This window comes from Xiphophorus hellerii, chromosome 5 (genome assembly GCF_003331165.1).
Source record: "Xiphophorus hellerii strain 12219 chromosome 5, Xiphophorus_hellerii-4.1, whole genome shotgun sequence".
In the NCBI taxonomy this organism is placed as follows: domain Eukaryota; kingdom Metazoa; phylum Chordata; class Actinopteri; order Cyprinodontiformes; family Poeciliidae; genus Xiphophorus; species Xiphophorus hellerii.
The window spans coordinates 5,378,878-5,398,913 of record NC_045676.1 but is presented as its reverse complement, the minus strand read 5'-3'; the positions used below and the strand labels follow the sequence as shown (position 1 = coordinate 5,398,913).

At 37.2% G+C, this 20,036-nt stretch overlaps 1 long non-coding RNA gene across 1 annotated transcript; it reads left to right on the top strand.

Moving 5' to 3' along the window:
* Positions 1 to 8,233: 8,233 nt before the first annotated feature.
* LOC116719389 (uncharacterized) lies at positions 8,234 to 17,725 on the top strand. The gene is made up of 3 exons (XR_004339174.1): positions 8,234 to 8,245; positions 10,444 to 10,448; positions 17,487 to 17,725. It is a non-coding gene; the product is annotated as an uncharacterized LOC116719389 (long non-coding RNA).
* Positions 17,726 to 20,036: the final 2,311 nt, after the last annotated feature.

Sequence of the window (20,036 nt, the reverse complement as noted above, 5' to 3'; positions counted from 1 at the left end):
CTTCTTTTGTGCATTCATTTTTATGTCTGTAAAGCATTTTGTCCAACAATAATTGTTTTTAAACAGTATTAATAACATAAATTAATTTGATTGATCAATGTTGTTCTGTTTCTGGATTTTAATTCAAGACAATTTCAGTTGTGTCTCCTTAGTTTTACATTTTATAAAAATTTATTCTCAAGATCCTGTTTTAGAGTAATACAGAAAATATGTTTTATATATATATATTTTTTCTCATTGTGTAAGGAAGAACAATTGTTTTTTTCCATCGTATTCTTCTGACTGTTTCTGTTAAAGCTGTAAAAGCAATAAAGTAGGAACTTTCCAAAAAGAAGAGAAACAATTAAAAATAAAATGCTAAATTGCATTTAATAGTTAAATAGACCAAGTAAAAGTAAATATTTCAAGCCGGAACAATAAAGTTAATTTGTGCAAATAATTTGAAAAAACTTATGAAAGTCATCATTTTGTGTTGATTGTTGGACTTTAATTAAAATTGTACAACGTTTATTATAAAATCATAAAAATCAGATAGTTCATTTGGGAAATGAAACCCAAGAAAATAATAAAAACCCTACATGGAGTCGTTGTATTTTATTGCACCGTCCAAGAAAAATCCAACAAATGAAATTGCTTAAATATAACAAATGTAATATATGCTTTTATCATTTTGAACCAATCAATTCTATAACATTTATTTAAAGTACATTAAATATCATGCATCATTTTTGAACACATGGTCGTGTAGAAAACATTTTCACATTATTAATTCCAATTTTGACAGAATTAAAGCTCAACACAGCTTCAGCAATTTGATCAAATTACAGACAGGGAATAATTTATTTTGCTAAAACTGATGAGAAAAGAGTGTAGAAAAGCATAACAAATAATTGGCAGACAAAAGACAGAGAGGCAACTCTGAGATGCAAGAGGTGATTAGAAACTGAAACAAAGAGGAAGAGTGAGTGAGTGAAGTGCGTGGTAGCAGATAAGGTTGATGGCCTCTCCCTGGTTGTAAATGTGGTTTGATTTGGTGATTTATTCATAGTGTTGATTTATTCAGCTGCAGTGCAAAACATTGCCCTCTGACTGCTTCTCTATCAATAATACAACACAAAAAAAACAGTGCTTCTGGAGACAGCCAAGTGTATGAGTGTGAAAGTGTGTATTGTATTTCAGTGAAAATGAGTCCCATCATGCATGCACCAGTAAGACCAAACTTTACTGAAACCTCCCAGACAGCAGAAGGTATTCTTTGACAACAAACAACACAAACTTTTCTGCAGCCTCCTCTGTGTTTCAATTATAACTTCTAATAAAGTTTTCTAGGGAATGGCTAGGAGACAAAGAAGGAATTATTGTGGCCAATTCGTGTGGGGTGATATTTAGTGATTTAAAGAGAATATTTAATCATACTCTGTAGTAATAATAATATGAATTATATTAAGTAAAACACTTTGAAATGCCTTATTGCTGAAATGTGCAACGCAAATAAAATTTTATTGAATTATTGATTGGTTGATAATATAAAGCATTAACTAAACAGCAACCTTTAGTCTACAAAGAAAAGTCTCAATATTTAGTATAACTTTCAGAGACTATTTCAAATGCTTATATATTCTAAAACCATAAACAAAGCATTAAACACATTTTATTCATTTATTCTTTACTAATTTTTTTTTCAACAGGAAAATCCTTTTAGGATTAAAAATCTGATTAGGATTAAAATCAAATTTGAACAGACAGCTCTGTTCAAAATTGGTAGCATTTTGTAATAGAAAAAAAAATGCTTTATTCAGGACAATATTAAATAGGAAGCATACAAAACCTGTGGAACTGCTGGAACTTTCCAAAAATAAGATATGTTTTTATGTGCTTCTTGTGTTTTTATTGAGTTTTTATTGGGTACTTTCTTTAGTAGTTGTCTGAACCTTTGAGTGAAGTTGTCTACAGTCTCAACATCCCAAGATATTTTTAACCTCGGCCGGCCTGCAGAAGTCAGAGCGATGCAACTGCGCCTGCAGGATCTATAGGTGTGTTCAGTGCTGCGCTCTGGCCACCTACCCTCCAGGTAGGCAGGTGCATGTCAGTCAGTAGAAGAATGCATCAAAAGTTCATTTATATTTTAAAACAAAATCTAACTTCATTCCATTCTTTACTACAGTTCAGTGGCTGCTAACTTATCTTTTCTGTGAACTACCTTTTTGCCTTGTATGTAAATATGTGGTTAATATATCAAACAGCATTGTCATATTTGGACCATTTTGTTCATTAAAAAAAGTTTATTTGAAATGCAGTTCTACTTCAAGGTTTAGAAATGAAATCACAGTTTATAATTTACTGTTTAAAATAATTTACTTAGAGGGTCAATATTAGCTTTACATCACATTTTAATTTTATTCCCTCATCAAAAACATACCTGGAGTGTTGCCTTGATTCTTTCATGCAGGTTTGAGAAATCCTTTAATCTTCATGGCAACCATTCAGCTGCACAAGACATCTGGGTGAACCAAGCCCCGCCTCTTAGCTGCAGTTTCCAAACTTCAGCCTCACTGAGCAGCCCTCAATCATTCAGCTCCTTCAGACTAGCCAGCAGCAATTAGCAACCACCTGGTGGAGCTGCTGAGCTCGTTATACCAACTACTTCTCAGTGCAACGCTGGAAGAAACTTTGTTAAAGGGTTAAAAAAAAGGAGCCATGTCTTCCTGAAGATGGAGTTTCAGAAAGAGCAGGAGTTTTTAAAGAGACAGAGGCCCAGTTTTAAGGCGTTAAATTAGGAATTAATATTTCTCTTGAGTTAGATTTGATATATGCAGGATCTTTATAACAACTGAACATAAGATAGTTACTTGACTATGCTACAAAATGGCACTATAGGTTTGGAAAACACATGATATTTCCCTTTTAAGACTGAATGAATGGCTCATATATAGAAAAGACTTAATTACAGGTAAGCAGAAACAATTAGGACTGTCTTTCGCATTAAATGAAATAAATCTCACCTGAGGGAAACGCTAGTACATTTTACACACTTTTGGAAGAAACAAGCACAGTGAGACGTTTCTTGTTGTCCCTGAAATCCTTCAGCTATCAGATGTTAGCGGAGTTTCGTTCATGTGTCCTTCTTCAGTTCAGCCCTCAGCATCTAAAATGATAAATATCTTGAAGTAGAGTGCATTCACACCTGTGTGTGTTTTCAGCCAATTATGTAGGAGAAAAATGCAGGTTTGTCCTTATTTAATTCTCCCAAGAACTTTTTACACAACAAAATATTTTATGTACACTTTGCTAAAAATATTACTGAATCCTTTGGTGTTCTTAAAACTGAATAATAATATCCATATGTCAAAACATTAGTAGAAAAACACACAGCTTTTGATAACTGTATGAAAGCAGTATGTTAAATAGTTAGGCATAAAGCATTGGTGAAAGAAACACTACAAATACAGTAAATTGGGTGTATTTTTCCTAACCTGTGTGTAGTAAAAATTGAGCTCAATCACTTTGATTTCTGGTACCACTTTTTTTTTTAACTTCCATCCATCCATTTTCTAACACGCTTGTCGCTAGCGGGGCTGGGAGGGGTGCTGGTGCCTATCTGGACACACCCTGGACAGGGCAACACAGAGACAGACAGGACAAACAACCCTGCACACACACACTCACACCTAGGGAGAATTTAGAGAGACCAATTAACCTGATAATCATGTTTTTGGACTGTGAGAGGAAGCCGGAGAACCCAAAGAGAACCCACGCATACACAGGGAGAACATGCAAAAACTGAAAAAAGGGCCAAAAAGCATCTTCTGGTGCAGATTATAAACAAACTTCCTGTCGGTGTGTAAACCGTGTTTCCACTTTTTATGTAAAAAAAATAAAATAAAAAGAGAGAGAGAAATCTCTGATACATAAAAAAAACTTCTGTTATGTTCACCTTCCAAGACCTTCGCAGAGTCAAAAACCACTTCTAGCAAATCCCAGTCATGCTTCTGTGTGTATTTTCATGTGTCTTGTCTCAAAAGAAAAAAAGTGTGATGGGATTACTCTTGTTATACGGAATCAGATGTGCTCTGTTTGTCTGTTTTGTGTCAGATAGAGAGGATGGTTCCAGGCAAAATTTGGGATCAACGTCAGGATCAGTTAGACTCTTAGGAGGAAGTGACACTCAAAGAATTTGCGTACTGTACATGGCCAGTTCCGCATTTAATCATTCAGATGTGTGGTTTGTGTGTGTTTTGTTTTTACTAGTAGGATCAAGGCTTTCGTCTGGTACTTCGATGAAAGCCTTGATCCTTTGAAGGCTTTAGGTGAAGCATTTAGGTGAACGCTTCTCTTCACCTTTAGTTTTTTGCTGGATATCCTCTCTTCAAACATCAGCGATGAGCAAAACCTGTTAGTAGAAACACTAGAACTGCATTTCGATTCTTTGGCATTTGATAATTTTTTTCATGTTCCGATGATAATGTGAAGAAAACTGAGGAAGAATTGAAATAGTCCTTGCATTAAAAGGCTTTTATAAGGTCAAGTTTGCAGTGGGAAGATTTTGGGAGTTTTCTGGCTAAAGATTTATTATCTTTGCCTCACCAGCGCTTCGCTGATAAAAAGTCTACCATGAATTTATAAACTAAAGTTGTCATTTACCACGACTTGGTGTAGATATTGGCGTAAAAATGACCCTTTTTGTTTAAATGAAACAACAGGATACACACAATTTTGTTTCACAACATCTTTAATTGTGACAAAGTGGCAAAGAAAACAATGCATGCAAACTTGTTGTGAGCTATGCACCATGGGAACTTTCTACTAAACAGCTCAGCAGGTAAAAGTGATGACCTCTCCAATTTAATATGTTTTTCAAATATTCCCAAGTTATAGCAGAAGCTAAAACACCCAGAGGCTGTGTAGCCCAGTCTCCTGCTAAATCTAGCTAAATAATTAATTTCACTGGAGGGTGTCTTTGGTTCTGTGATGAACAGGTGACCTCAAGGTGCCCCTAACTACCCACTCCCCATATAAACTTTCCCCTGACCTGTCCCCCTAAGGGACAAACATGAATACATGGCTCTGTCATCTTCCATTATAAGTGATATTTACAGAAATAATTCTCAGTGGATTTCCATTTTTAGCATTTGTTTTCTCCTAAAGAAAAACAAATCAAAACAAAAAACTACTACTAACACTGCGCTGAGCCCCATTGAAAACCTCATGGTTATTCCACCAAGTATTGATTTCTGAACTCTTGCTGTTGTTTCTACATGAATATAAACTTGTTTTATTATTATTTGAGGTCTGAAAGCTCTAATTTATTTTCCATTATTTTGACCATTTCTCATTTTCTGCAAATAAATACAAAATTTGTGTTTGGAATTTCAGTGACATGTTGTCAGTAGTTCATAGAATTACAAAAAAAAAAAAAAAAAACAATGTCTATTTTACTCAAACATATACCTTTAAAAAGTAAAATAAGAGAAACTGATATTTTTTTAATTACATTTTTTTCCAGAGCTCTATATATAGATTAGAGATTAGATTAGAGATTTTAGCCTAATTTCTTAGGTTGAGAATTAAAGATGTCATTTTCTGTGAGCTGGGGTGTATAAAAAATTCGATTAATGTAACCTTTAAAATCTTATTTTCTTCTAATATGGGGATCTTTAACTTATTAAATAATGATTCCTCTTTTGCTCATCCGAACTTATGTAAATACCTTCAGTATGTTCAGTTTTTCTTTTCACCGGTTGCCCGTCCCTCTCTTTGTCTCTAAATAACTTCCTCAGACTTCCTTGCTCGTTCTCCGGTGCTTCCTGCTACCAGTAATTGCCTCTCTTTTTAAATTCTTGCTGAGCACCAGAGAAGAGCTTCTCAGAGCACAAATGACAAGTACACAGAAGGAGGCTCATTCCATTTGCAAACAATGATCTGTAAAAGCACGGTGGATGACATGTAAAATGAGCACATAGCGGAGACCACCTGGGCTGACTCAGAATAAACAATTCAACGCACCACTTCCTGACACATTCAACCAATTTGTAGTTGAAGTAAATATGCAGAGGGTGAAGAGCATTCTTGAGAAAAAAAAAAAATCATGCATACTTTAGGTTAAGGCCAGTAACACTGATGTTTGAGCTGCAAAGAAAATACCAGGTTTGTTTCTGAAGTTCAGATGTCAGCGCTGAAAAAAAGCAAACTGACTGATAAGAAGCCAATTTTTTCTCTCTCTCTCTTTTAGCTTATTGCTCACAGCATTATTCTAGGATTAGCTGTGTCTAATACTTCCAATAAGATAATGAGGAAAAAATTAGTTTCGGTGCATAATCTTACATGCTTGCAGCGACGCAAACGAAGAATCTGCTCACAGGGACAGTTGTGCTTTTGTTCCCCACTTATTTGGACTCCAAAAAAAATCTTATTGCTAAGTTTATAAAGTCCCGGTAAATTCTTATTAAAACTGTTTTTAAATCTTGCAAAATACATAAATATATATATCCTGCCTTTCTTTACCTGTGAGGTGATTTCATTTTGAGTTTCGATTTAATTTCTTGTGGAAGTAAAAGTTGTTTCATCTCAATATGAACTATCCAGCCATTTATGGAAAAATATTAAACTAATCGGAATCTGTTTTAAGTGTAACAAAGCTGCTTCTTTCTCACCATTAATCATGTAAAATTTAGCAGAGAACTTTGCATGGTGGAGTGTAGGCTGCTTAGACTTAATGTGACTCATCAATATGTGAAAACACATACAATCATTTATCTTTGAAAAGCAAAAGTGGAGCCTCCTGCATAACCAACAAGAATGCAGCAAGTGGTTTCAACAAAACCCTTGTCTTTTCCAGTAGCCATTGTACAGCGCGTACAGCAGTAAAACCAGCTGACCAAATGTGCTGGAGCTCTGCTTGGTTTGCTATGTGAGGGTCGGTTCCTGCTAATTTATGACTGTAAATGCTGGAATTTTTTTTGTCTCATTTTCCAGACACCAAAAATGTTAACTTGTTGTCAAAAACTGCATTTGGACTGTTTCTAGAAGCAGTAGTGACCCAAAGTATGGAAGTATAAAATGTACAAAAATGTGAATCTGGCATAGTACATACCCTTCAAGAAAGAGGGGTATTGTAGTTATGTTATATAATTTGCATAAATGTATCAGTGTATGACATCCTAATATTTCCATTCCTTACTGCATTGGCAAAAAAATGGCACTTATGCATAGACAAGAACATAATTAATGAGTCGGCATAAAGGCCAGGCCAGTCTCAAATTAAGTTAGATTTGTACCTCTGTTGTTTGTCCAAAGGAGCTGAGCCAGCATTTGTACTGAAGAAAAACAATTTCTTCCCATTATCTTTAATCTTTATTATCAAATATATGTCTCCTCTTAATTACAACATTTTTGTCATTGTTAAGCTGAGGACTGAGCGCCCTGCGATCTACTCTGAGTCTACTTCTCAATGCCTTGATCCACTTTTATCACTTCCTCTGAAATATTCTGATTAGTTTGCGTTTAAGACAGTGTTTCTGTTATGAAATGTATTGCATTTTTTACAATCCATTAATTTAAATTTAAAACACAACAAGATCAAGATCATTATTATTTATCTTCCGATCTTAAAGAAAATCCAGTGTTTTTATATTATTTCCCCAGCTGTAGCTTTTAAAATAATGTCTTCCCTCCACATTTTGTTTCTGTTTTCTTACTAAACTAACTGATATACTGAGTCAGCAGATTTTTACTGAACTTTTTGACAACAGTTTACTTTAGTAGCATCAGCAATGATGTTACATCAACTAGCAGAGTTAGCCACTGCAGCAGCCTGCCACCTACCTGTATCCTTTCACTGGCGTTGTGACCAAAGAGGAAAAGTTTGAGCAACAGAACAACATCAACTCAAAATAAGACGCCGTGAATCCGAATAAAGTGATATTAACATCTAGAAATGGAGACTTTGGTTTTGGGGGTCCAGGACACCCCAAAATCTTCTGGAAAATCCTCCTTTTCACCATTATTATGGATTGTGAAAAACTATTTGCTCTATTCCAGATAATCTTTTCCACTTTAAAATGTTTCAGACAAAGACAACTGTATATGAGAAAGAGATAACCTGAGTAAATACAAAAAAAATCTGTTTTTGATGGTGTTTGAATATATTAAAAGAAAAAAGGCTTTCCAAGCCAGACTGAACTTGTGTGAAAAAATATTTATCCGTTTTGCAATTTTGACATTTCAGGTATAGACAAGTTGATCAGATGTATGAAAGGATATCTCAAAACTGTCTTTCTTCCATAATTTACTTTATTAAATCGAGACGGCATTTAGCATCAAGATAAAATTTTGTGACAAAGACTCCTTGTTGCTGTGATTAACCTTTACTGGTTCTCCAGTATAAATATTTTTCCATAGGGACAAGTGGGCTTGGATATTTTTTTCTTCTTTGAAAATTGATTTCTACATTTATCACATTATTTCTGATTTTAAAATGTGTTCAATTATCTGAAACATTAGATTGTGACAAAAATTGAGAAACACAATCTGTGTAAAAATTTCACTTCTGAAAATAAAACCATACAGCTCCTCACTGCTTCTTGTTTTGATCAATAGAAATGTGCAATATGTATTTTCTGGTATCAATCTGATATCAAGTAAACAAAAGGTTGATACATTGATACAGATACTTTTTCTAAGTTTGATGTTTTGTCAAATTTCTGACTCTCATGAGTTTATGTAGTTTTTTCTATTAATTATTTTGTGAAATCTAAGACAGAATTTGGAGAGAATTAATAGATATCTACAAAAACACTTTAATACCATATCAACATGATTTTAATGCATTACACTTAACATTAAAACACTGAAATAAAACCATAAAGCTCCTCACCACCTCTTGTTTAGATCAATAGAAAGGAAATGTGCAATACTGTATTTTTTGGGACTAAAACTTTATTTTTAAGCGCACACACACACACCTACACACACGCACACACACGCACCCCCCCCCCCCCCCCCCCCCCCCACACACACACACACCCACACACACACACATCTATATTTATGATGACTTTTCATTGAAATCCATTTACTTAGCCTGACCTTTAACCTTTAACAGCTCTTTTGAGAACCAGGTTTTGGGCCTCATAAGGAGTAGTGGAAAGTCATAGTGGAGTATTTGCAAAAGTGCTTTTTGCTTGGATGTCAGCTGTTAGCATGGCCTCTTCTTTTAGATTGTGGACTTTTCAACGGTAAAATAAATCATAGAATTATAGAAAGTTTATGACTTTCTGTCAGATTGTTCTGCTCTCTCTGCCTCTCACATTTTTCTCTTACATGTTCCTTTTGCCATTCTGTCATTTGCTTCATCTCTTTTCCTGTAATGCTCTTTTTATTTCATTAAATGTTTTCTACAGAGCCTGTCGGTTAAAAGAAATGTGCTGACTCGCTCCCCTTGTGCAACCTTTCTGGCATTTAACTCTGAAACTTTTGACAAACTGAAAAACTTTTGCTTGTAGATTTTCTTTGCCATGGTATATGGGGCTGAAGACAACCCACAGTTAATGTGCATGAGTTTAGTTTGTGTATTTTCTTTTATTTTCTGACATGGAAGTCAGAAAATAACTTAAGGACATTGTATCATCGTAGAAAATATATCAACCCAAATTTAAAACTGTAGGGGAAAAAAATGAAGAAAACAAAACTAAAGCTCCAAACTTATACAAGGTTCACATCAAAGTACTGTATATATATGTAAAATGTTATTATTCCATGCAATTTATTCATTACAAACATATACTGTGAAGTGTATGGCCCTTCAACCTCAACCTTTTTCTCTTATTATTGAGAAGAGTGTAAATAATTCTTGCCTTTTTTATAAAAAATGGCTTTGTTTTGTGATTGTTTTTATTATTAAACCCACAATCCTCTAGTACGGCTCTGTGCAGTGATACGACCACAGCCACCAAAATCACTGCCATGCTCCTTTAAAAGATAATTTTCTACATCTTGATGAAAAGCTTCAGATTATTTTATTGGCAGTTACAAAAACGAAGTATTTCATTTTACTCTGCTTTATCTAGAATCAATCTACAGCATACATCTACGTTGACTTAATGGACGGTTTTGTGGCAGGAAATTTTCTTATTTATATTATAATTCTTCTCGTTAAGCAGGTTGGAAAAAAAATGGCCTCTTGCTATACGTCATTTCAGGCCTAACAGTTCTTGGAATAGTGAGATGCTGTCATTATGCGGTGTTATGGCCAAGGGTAATGATGCACAATAACTGCTTTGGCTCTGCTGGAGAATAATGGCATATTTCACACAAAAGCCCCTTCTCCACATGAACAAATAGTGTTTAGAGAATCTAATATTTCTGATAATCAGTTTTATGATGGCATGTTTGCTGAAGGACTTTCCTTTTTACTTTTTAATATTATTTAATATCATTATGTAAAAGTGGAGGTATTGAATCCATTATTAGTTAAATGCAACATGCAGAGAAATATATTTTAGCATTTTTTTTCAGAATAATACTGAAATATAACACATTCTACAATGAAAAGCATAAAGACAATGAAATTGTATTTGAGTAAATCTATAATTTTTAAGGATACATTAAGTAATCTGTCTTCTGTAAAGACCAGCATCTGAAAGACGAGCATAAACCTTTTCTTAATCAATAGATGTGGGCAGATTGATCCAAAAATATTGATAATATTGTCTATCAAGTAAGCATTTCTATTGATCAAAACAAGAGGCAGGGAGGAGCTTTATACTTTAGTTCAGTGTTATGAAAAGTGAAATTTAAAACATTAAAACAACAAAAATGCTAAACTAATAAAATATCAGATTAGTTTTAGAATAACACAAGTAGACAGTTTTTTTTCTTTCCACATTTTATTTTGAAATCATCCATCAGAAAGTTGAAGTGGGTCAATTTGCTGCTCACAGTTGAACTCCCAGCTTTTCTATCAAACTCCAGACTTAATTCTTTAACACTGTCAGTGTCAAAGATGACAGTGTGAGGAAATAAAACCTCACACTGTGAGGAGGTGTTACTAAATCTTTATCATAACGCGGTTTGACCTTTTTTTCCAGCTGCTCGTTAAGCAGGCTGGGAAAAAAAGGCCTCTTGCTTGCAGATGAGAGATTCTCTGATTAGAACTGTGAAGTGTTCACAAGCACCACTTGTTTAAACAGCGTTACCAAATTAAGAAGTTGATATCTGTTGATATCTGTTTGTAGTAATACTGGGGTAAAAATATTTTTTGTGTGGTTAAAGAACTCTAGAAATAAAGACTCCAGCAGCTACCAATAAAAAAAGCAGCAATAGTAAGTGTTAGGTGAAATGTATATATTATCATATATTTGTTGTTTCCTTTATAACAATAGTGTTTCATATTTGATGTTCCATGATTGTTTTCTTTTCTCTAAACATAAAGACTGTTTCTGTATGTTTTGATCTACTTTATCTCCGTCTTCACAAGAGGGCCTCTCTGAAGAGAAGCAGTGATAACCGTGCTCACGGGGTTCATTGCTCACCAGGACTTCTTCTTCCTTTGAACGGTTAGATAGCTGACGAATCGTCGCCTTGAAGATATACGACCTGTTCTGTTTTTACTCTGTGTTCTAATGCAAGATAACATGTGTTTAGTTAGTGATTGTCATTTAGCACTGCAACTAAAATGCTTTGACCCCACCCTTTAGAGTTGCAGTGCTCTCTGTGATAGGGACTCTGAAAGTAATAAAAAGAGAGGAGCGGACAAATGTGTTTCAGAGCGGTTGGAGATTTGTAACTGTAAACACATCTCTGTCCGTTCTCCTCGCGAGTACAAAAGAATCTAACTCTCTTGTCTTTTCTGTGTTGTTCAACTTGTCTTTAATAGGTGTCAAACCTGACATTTACTTGGTCCTTCGATTGCCGGTCGCCAATACACCAGAAGGATTCCGGCAGGTCTGGTCGACCCCAGTACAGACCGTGCGCACGGCAAGTTTCCTAGTGGAAACTTATCAGATCCTGTTCAAGGGCTGGAGCTCGACCTGCCTGCTGGGATCTCACGGTTGACGGTGCTCCAGGGAAAGACAACGGGGGTGAGTGATTCTTGTTTAAAAGTGGCGAGTGACTGAGGGTCATTGCGCGCACAGAAAACCCTGTCAATTCTAGACTCTAACAGGTAACAAATAGAGCACGAAAATCCGTGGAGGACGGCGGAGTCCTCGCGCAAAATTCCGTGATTAGGTGGACGGAGCCTGGTGCCTTCCTGTTCAGGGAGACGGGGCCCGACGAATACCCGTTGCAAAAAAGGACGGCGGAGTCCTGCGAGAACAGGCGCTTAAATTCCGCGACAAAATAAAAAATAGGAAAAAGAGTGTGTGTGTCTGTGCGAGTGATTGGAGGTAGAAATACCACTTGGTATTTTACCTCATATAAAACAGTAGGACTGTAACCAGCAAACCTCTTGAGGATGCAGAGGTAAGAACCCCCACTCGAAAGAGTTGAAGCGTGGGTTACCTCAACAGGTTATTTCAATTGCTGGCCTACTGAACAGAACCCCAGTTTTTAGGACTCCCTAGGCGTCGACAAACTGGGCCAAATTTTCATAAAAATGGGGAAAGGGATGAGTAAAAATAAGCCGACAGACAGTTTAACATCAAATGACTGGAAATATGTCGAAACCCAGGATCCTGGTAAAATAAAACATTTGGATAATTGGATAACAAACTATAACTTTGACGGCCGTCTTAACTCACAAAAACTAACTTTACTGCAGGATAACATCAAACGAAACACAAAGTCAAATCCAAAGAAAATGCGCAAACAGGGGTATGACGACGTGGATTTTTGGTTAGAATTAGCGCTAAAAAGAGAAAAAGGACAGAATAAATCTAAAAAAAAGGAAGTGCAGAACAGAATAAAGAAAGGAATGTGATGTACTACTGCAACAAAGATAATGAAACCGGGTCAAGGAGGCAGATAACGCAGCAACAAGCAGCGGGTGGGGGTGGAGAACTAGATGGTGCTTCTACAAAAAACGCTGAGGGGGTAAAACAGGGAGGGCAGAGTAGAAGGTTATACCCAGCTTTGCCATCGCCCCCTGAATATGAGGAGAGCGATAGTGACAGACCTATCACTAGATCAAAAGGGGAAAAGTTTGAATGGTCTAAAACATTAGGGGAGAGCTTGGTGCAGGGGGCCACTGCTTCCATCGCGCCTTCTCTCCCTCCCCCATTTTGTCCTTCAGTAGGGAAAGATAGTCCGCCAAATACATCTGAACTGTATCCAATGATACAAGTGGCCAATCCTAATGCAGGAGCAGAGGGGGCAGCGGACACGATTCTGGTCTACAGAACGTGGACCCTGGAGGACATAAAAAAAGCACTAGCAGGGATTACATCTTATAAGGAGGATGTAAACCGTTTTGTTGAAGAGATGGATAGCCTGCGCCAGTCCTACCATCTGAACGGACACGAAGTCCAGCAAGCATGGATGACTGCCCTAGGTAGTGACTGGCACCATGTTCGAGGAGGGTGGAACCCGTTAAGTGGGTCTCCTCCTGCAGTTCTTGCACATAACGATAGGGAACTATCAACCAGAGTTGATGCTTTAGCAGCAAGAACAATTCAAAAATATAAACGCAGAGCAAACTACACTGAGATAAGCAGAATTACACAGAGGGAGGAAGAAACTTTTGATGATTATAGAGCAAGAATGATAACCGCATTTAAGATGCACAGTGGACTGGTGGAAAATGATGATGAAAATGGTCCATATAAGCAACAGTTAAAAAATGCATTACATGCAGGGTCAAAAGACGCAATAAGATCATGGGTGACTAAACATTACATAGGATTGGGGACTGGAACCTTAGATGAATACATTAATCATGCTATTCATGCCGAGATGGTAGTAAAAGAGAAAAAAAAGGTTCCAGGAGTTTTCCTCCAGAATGAGGAACAAGTTTTTTATCAATGGGGAGCCATATTATCACTATTCATTGGATGTGCCTAACAGGCCTCCACATAACATTGCACAGACTCTTCTGGCTGAGGGGCGTAAAGCCATCTCTGCCCCGCAGGATCAAAGATCTCCTGAGAGTCTTCACATCAGTCTTTGGGTTAAAACAACTCCGGGGCCTGATAAGAACTATGAAGCCAGGCTCAACAAGGTCACCCCGGCCAAGATAACAGTGACCTATCTGTACACTGACACAAAACACACCTCGGTGGCAGCAGTGAGCCTCCCAGAGGATCTAAAATTTATGAACAGAACATGGACACCTCCACATGTGTCCCTGTTTAAACATAAAAGTGAGCAGTGGGATAAATTGGGCAGGGTCGTTGAGGAAGGAGAAGCTGCTACTGATTGGGTGGCAACCTCCGCTAATGTGGCAACTAGTGCGTCTACTGGGTTAACTAGAAAAGCACTTTTTTGGACAGCATGGGTTCAAAAGGGGCAGCGTTTGCACTCTAGACAACACTGACATCTGTTGCTTACAGAAGAAGAGGAAGTTCTCTTAAAGGACATTCCTGATAAATTATGGTCCAAGGGACCCACGGATGTTGGCCTCGTGAAGGGAGCCTTGCCAGTGCAAGTCCGACCTAAAACTGAATATAGGCCAAAGGTGAAACAGTACCCTTTAAAAAAAAAGATGCACAGGAGGGTATAGAACCAGTAATTAAAGACCTTATTGAGGCAGGAGTCGTAGTACGGTGTGACAATTCTCCGTGCAACACTCCTATTTTTCCTGTCAAAAAACAGCCCCCTTCTGTCGGATGGCGGATGGTTCAGGATTTACAAGCAGTAAACAATGCTGTAATCCAGAGGGCACCGTGTGTACCTGACCCACACACATTGTTGAATTCCCTTAGATCAGATGCAAAGGTATTCACTGTTGTAGACATCAGTAATGCCTTTTTCTCAGTACCTGTTGATAAGGAGAGTCAATTCTGGTTTGCCTTTACTTTCGAAGGGAACAGGTACACATATACCAGACTGCCCCAGGGCTACTGTGAGAGCCCTACAATCTACTCTCAAGTGATGAGTGCCAGCATGTCAACATTTCAACCCCCAGGAGGGAGCCAAATTTTGTTATATGTAGTTGATGTTTTATTAGCCTTTCCAAACATGGAAACCTGTAAGCAAGACACCTTAGCGCTTTTAAAACATTTAGCTGAAGAAGGTCATAAGGTCAATAAAAATAAACTCCAGCTATGTAAAGAAAAAGTAAAATATTTGGGTCATGATTTGAGTGCAGGGGGACGAACCATATTGGAGGATAGAAAAAAAGAAAAAAAAAAAGAAAAAAAAAAAAAAAAAAAAAAACAATTCTCCAAGCCCCCAAACCACAAACAAAAAACAGATGATGTCCTTTTTAGGACTAACTAACTATTGTCGAACCTGGGTGCCCAATTATGCAGAACTTGTGGCTCCTTTAAGCAAATTGAGGTATGAAAAAGATTTTAAAATGTCCTCTCTGCTGAGTTGGACAGATGAAGCAGAAGAGGCCCTTTGCAGAATAAAACAGGCCCTTGTGTCAAGCACAGCACTTTCTCTACCAAACTATAAAAAAACCTTTTGTTCAAATGGTAGATTGTCGAGGTCATTTTATGACCTCTGTACTGGTTCAACAACATGGTGATAAAATGAGACCAGTAGCGTATTTCTCTTCTAAACTAGATAGTGTGGCGTGTGTTTGTAGATCTTGAATAAGTCCTGTTTTCCACCCTCGGGCTTCAACTTGAAGTGTTTCTGTTATATAATTGTTTAGTTTTTGTTTTGTTTTGTTTTTTTTCCCCCATTCTGTCTCATCCTGATGTAATGATTATTGTTTAAGGTATTTTAGGCTGCACCTACCAGCTATCGCAGATGTTCCCACATATGTACATAAACACCTGGTTCAGCTCAGCTAAAGCTTTTTGTAGGATGGGAGAAGGAGTTTTTATGAATGTTTACAAATGACTACTAGAAGTGGCTTTTTTGAGGTTTTCTTTGTGTTTTTAGAAAGTTTCCTAACTTATCTCAGAAACAATCAAGTATACGAACAGTCAAAACTTTTGTATGCTCTTTTCTAAGCTGAAACTAAAGTTTAAAGTGCTTTCCTCTGCCTTTTGAGTTGTGATCATGTACTTAGTCCATCTGTGCATTTATCTGTAGCTTTGTTGCACATTGTTTTTGTTTTTCTCATTTCTTGATGTTTCGCAGATATGAAGGGCTACAAACTCATTACAAGAATTTTTAAGGGTTATTTATGAGGCATATGTAGTGATAAGTGAAGTACTGCCGTGGAATGAAGGCACACCTACCTCACAATATGTAACGTAGTGTGAGAAACACTGACCATCACTATTTACTTGATACATTTTATTGTATTGTAAAGGACCTAATAATGTGTGTATTCGTGAAATGGCCATATTCAGACTTGTTATGTTGTCAGAGGGGTTTGGGTTGTTTAACATTTAATCACAGAAATACTCGACGAGGGGTTTTTTTTGTTGATACTGATTTGTTTTCCTCCTTAAGTTCTGATCTTTTGGTCCAAGAAAACATGCTAAAGGTTAATTGACAGAATTAAGACCTTCCACTCACCTTTCTGTAATATGCTTGCATACAGCTCTCAATGAAGAGCCAGATTATTTTGCTGTGGTACATTTCTATTCAAAATCCTTTTTCTTTGGTCTTTAATGTTTTAATTTTCTGAGAAGCTAAAATTTGGGTCTTTAGTAGCTGTAAAGAATCATTAAAACTGCCAGAAATAAGCACTTTTACTGTTTTAAATCTTAGAAGTTTCACTTTTCCGTTAAATTTCTTAAATAACATTTTGATAGTTTAGGTTTGATGCACTTTTGAGGAAATTGCGAGTAAATATGTTGTTTTTGTTTTTATTTTTTTTTGTGTGCGTTTTCATCAGGGAACGACTGTTGTATTGTGTAGTATGTATGGAACCAAGGCCTCTACTTCGTGTGACTCCACCAACCATTACAAAACAATGTCTATTAGAAGTAATGACTAAGACTAATCCTAATAGCACCTGTGTGATTTATGATTCAATATTTCCCCTTACAGCCGCAGATGAAAAGAAACCTTTTCTTCTAAAGATAGCTCCGAGTAACTTCTCATGTGTAAATATAACAGGGTCTGGGAAAAGATTGGGAGATCTTTCAGACACCATGTGTACTGCTGTAATCAATGTAAACAATGACTTTAACCCTGTTTCTCGTGCAGATGTTGGTGGTGGTGCGGTGACGACAGACTTTTTGATAGATCACCTCGAAAGGTGACAGGGTTTTGTGCATTAGTTTCCATATTGTTACCTGTGTCTGTCTATCCTATGTCCGCAAATGATCTAATTCACACCTTATCTAGCATTTTGCCACAGCAGTGGCATCATTTAGAGAAACGCGAACTAACATGGAAAAATTATGATGATCCCACGTACATCGCCGCCATCGGCGTCCCTCGCGGTGTACCTGATGAATATAAATTAGTCGACCAAATTTCAGCTGGTTTTGAATCTTCAATTTGTTGGTGGTGTACGATAAACAAAAACGTAGACAGAATCAATTACATCCATTACAAACGTGCAAAAACTGGGCAACTGGACACAGGCTGGTTTCAAGGCGGTGCACGAGCAGCTGGCCGCTACCTCACTGATGGCTTTCCAAAGCCGCATTGCTCTTGACATGCTGCTAGCTGAAAAAGGGGGGGTGTGTGCTATTTTTGGAGAAAGGTGCTGCACATTTCTGCCAACCACAGCAGCTAACGGGAGCCTGACGAAGGCCATTTCGGGTCTCCGCACCCTTAATGGCAAGATGAAAGAACTCTCTGGTGTGAATACTTCCATGTGGGATGCATGGATGGATGTTTTTGGGAAGTACCGAAACCTTGTGTCCTCTGTCTTAGTATCAATTGCAGTCTTTGCTGCAATTTTAACCTTGTGTGGATGTTGTTGTATTCCTTGCCTGCGTTCCTTGTTTAACCGTCTCATTACCACAGCAATCTCTCCCATGGAAGACCAGAAGGCACAGATGTATCCTTTGTTAGCAAAACATCCTGAGCCTGACGAGGAATACTCTGATGACGACTCCCTTAACCTGTATCCAGACCCTAACTTGTGGGCTGAATGCGATCCCTGAGTGTAAGCATGTTTGCGTTCCTAAAAATGAACTCCCGGCTGAAAATCGTTTGAAGTGGCTGCCTTTGGAGGGATATGAGAATTGGAACAAATATCTGATAAATAGGGGGGAAATGTTAGGTGAAATGTATATATTATCATATATTTGTTGTTTCCTTTATAACAATAGTGTTTCATATTTGATGTTCCATGATTGTTTTCTTTTCTCTAAACATAAAGACTGTTTCTGTATGTTTTGATCTACTTTATCTCCGTCTTCACAAGAGGGCCTCTCTGAAGAGAAGCAGTGATAACCGTGCTCACGGGGTTCATTGCTCACCAGGACTTCTTCTTCCTTTGAACGGTTAGATAGCTGACGAATCGTCGCCTTGAAGATATACGACCTGTTCTGTTTTTACTCTGTGTTCTAATGCAAGATAACATGTGTTTAGTTAGTGATTGTCATTTAGCACTGCAACTAAAATGCTTTGACCCCACCCTTTAGAGTTGCAGTGCTCTCTGTGATAGGGACTCTGAAAGTAATAAAAAGAGAGGAGCGGACAAATGTGTTTCAGAGCGGTTGGAGATTTGTAACTGTAAACACATCTCTGTCCGTTCTCCTCGCGAGTACAAAAGAATCTAACTCTCTTGTCTTTTCTGTGTTGTTCAACTTGTCTTTAATAGGTGTCAAACCTGACAGTAAGTCAACAACAAAACACTTGTCATTTCCAGCAGCCATTGTACAACGCATACAGCGGTAAGACCAGCTGACCAATGATGGAGCTTCGCCTGGTTTGGGGTTGCTAGGTAACGGCACAGTCTCCGTCAATTGTGACTTAACAACTGGGAGGTTTTTGAAACAACTAATTTTCCAGACACCCAAAAAAATACTCAATACTAAAAAATGGCTAGGAAGTTTTTTTATTATTATTTTTATTTTTTTTATGCTTAGGCCACTTTTAGAAGCAGTTGAAACCTAAACGTACAAAAGTACAAAAATATGCAAAAAGTGAATTTTGCATTACAGGTCATATGTGCAACATTTTAGTGTCTGTACAAAAGAGCTGCTACTTTATTTTCACTAAAACTTTTTTACAAATGACTTCACCGTGGCTCCCACATTAGAAATTGATACAGAAGAGAAAAAAAGGAGATTTTTCCAGGAAGACAACAGTCACTGCATTTTTAGTGTGCTTTTTACTTCAGCACAAACATTTTCCCACTTGTTTTGTGGTCCAAAACCTCCTGATTCTGAGCAAACTGACCTCTGTCCAAAAATGGTCCATAAACCACCTTGACAGCAGGCACCATCTCAGACGCACTCCAACATTTTTCTACACTTATTGTGTTAAAAGAACATTTTTCCTTTTTCTGCCAGAGCACAAACATGTGATGGAAGTTTATAGGCTGCCCTGGATAAACATTCAAAAACAAACCTCTTCCATCAACCACTGCCTGTAGTCTTATAGAATACCATCTCTTATGATTGAAATATTCTCTGTGACATGCCCTTAGAGCCACAGTCAGGATGTGTGAACCATTAATATCCCACACACGTTGTGGAAGCCCCATTGCTGAACAAATCAAAGAAATGTTCCTTTCACATTATCTGTGTTTGGCATATAAATGATTTTGGACATGAATAGTTCAATATAGGAGCAACACCCTCGTAGGCAGGCTGCTCCACAGAAATGTTCAACTCGACATTTGTTCTGAGCGCCGCACTGAAACTCTTCTCGCCAGTGGTAAACAAAAATAATAATTTGTCTTGTCTTTCTCAAGAAAACTCCAGACAATTGCAGATGTACTGAAATGTTTCTTCAGACATTTCAATATTTTGGTTTCTCTGAACATTGTTGGAATTAGATCAATGGTTTCCCACCTTGTAGTTGCTTTATGGTCTTATTGCTGCAGCCATGCTGTTAACACAAAAATTGCA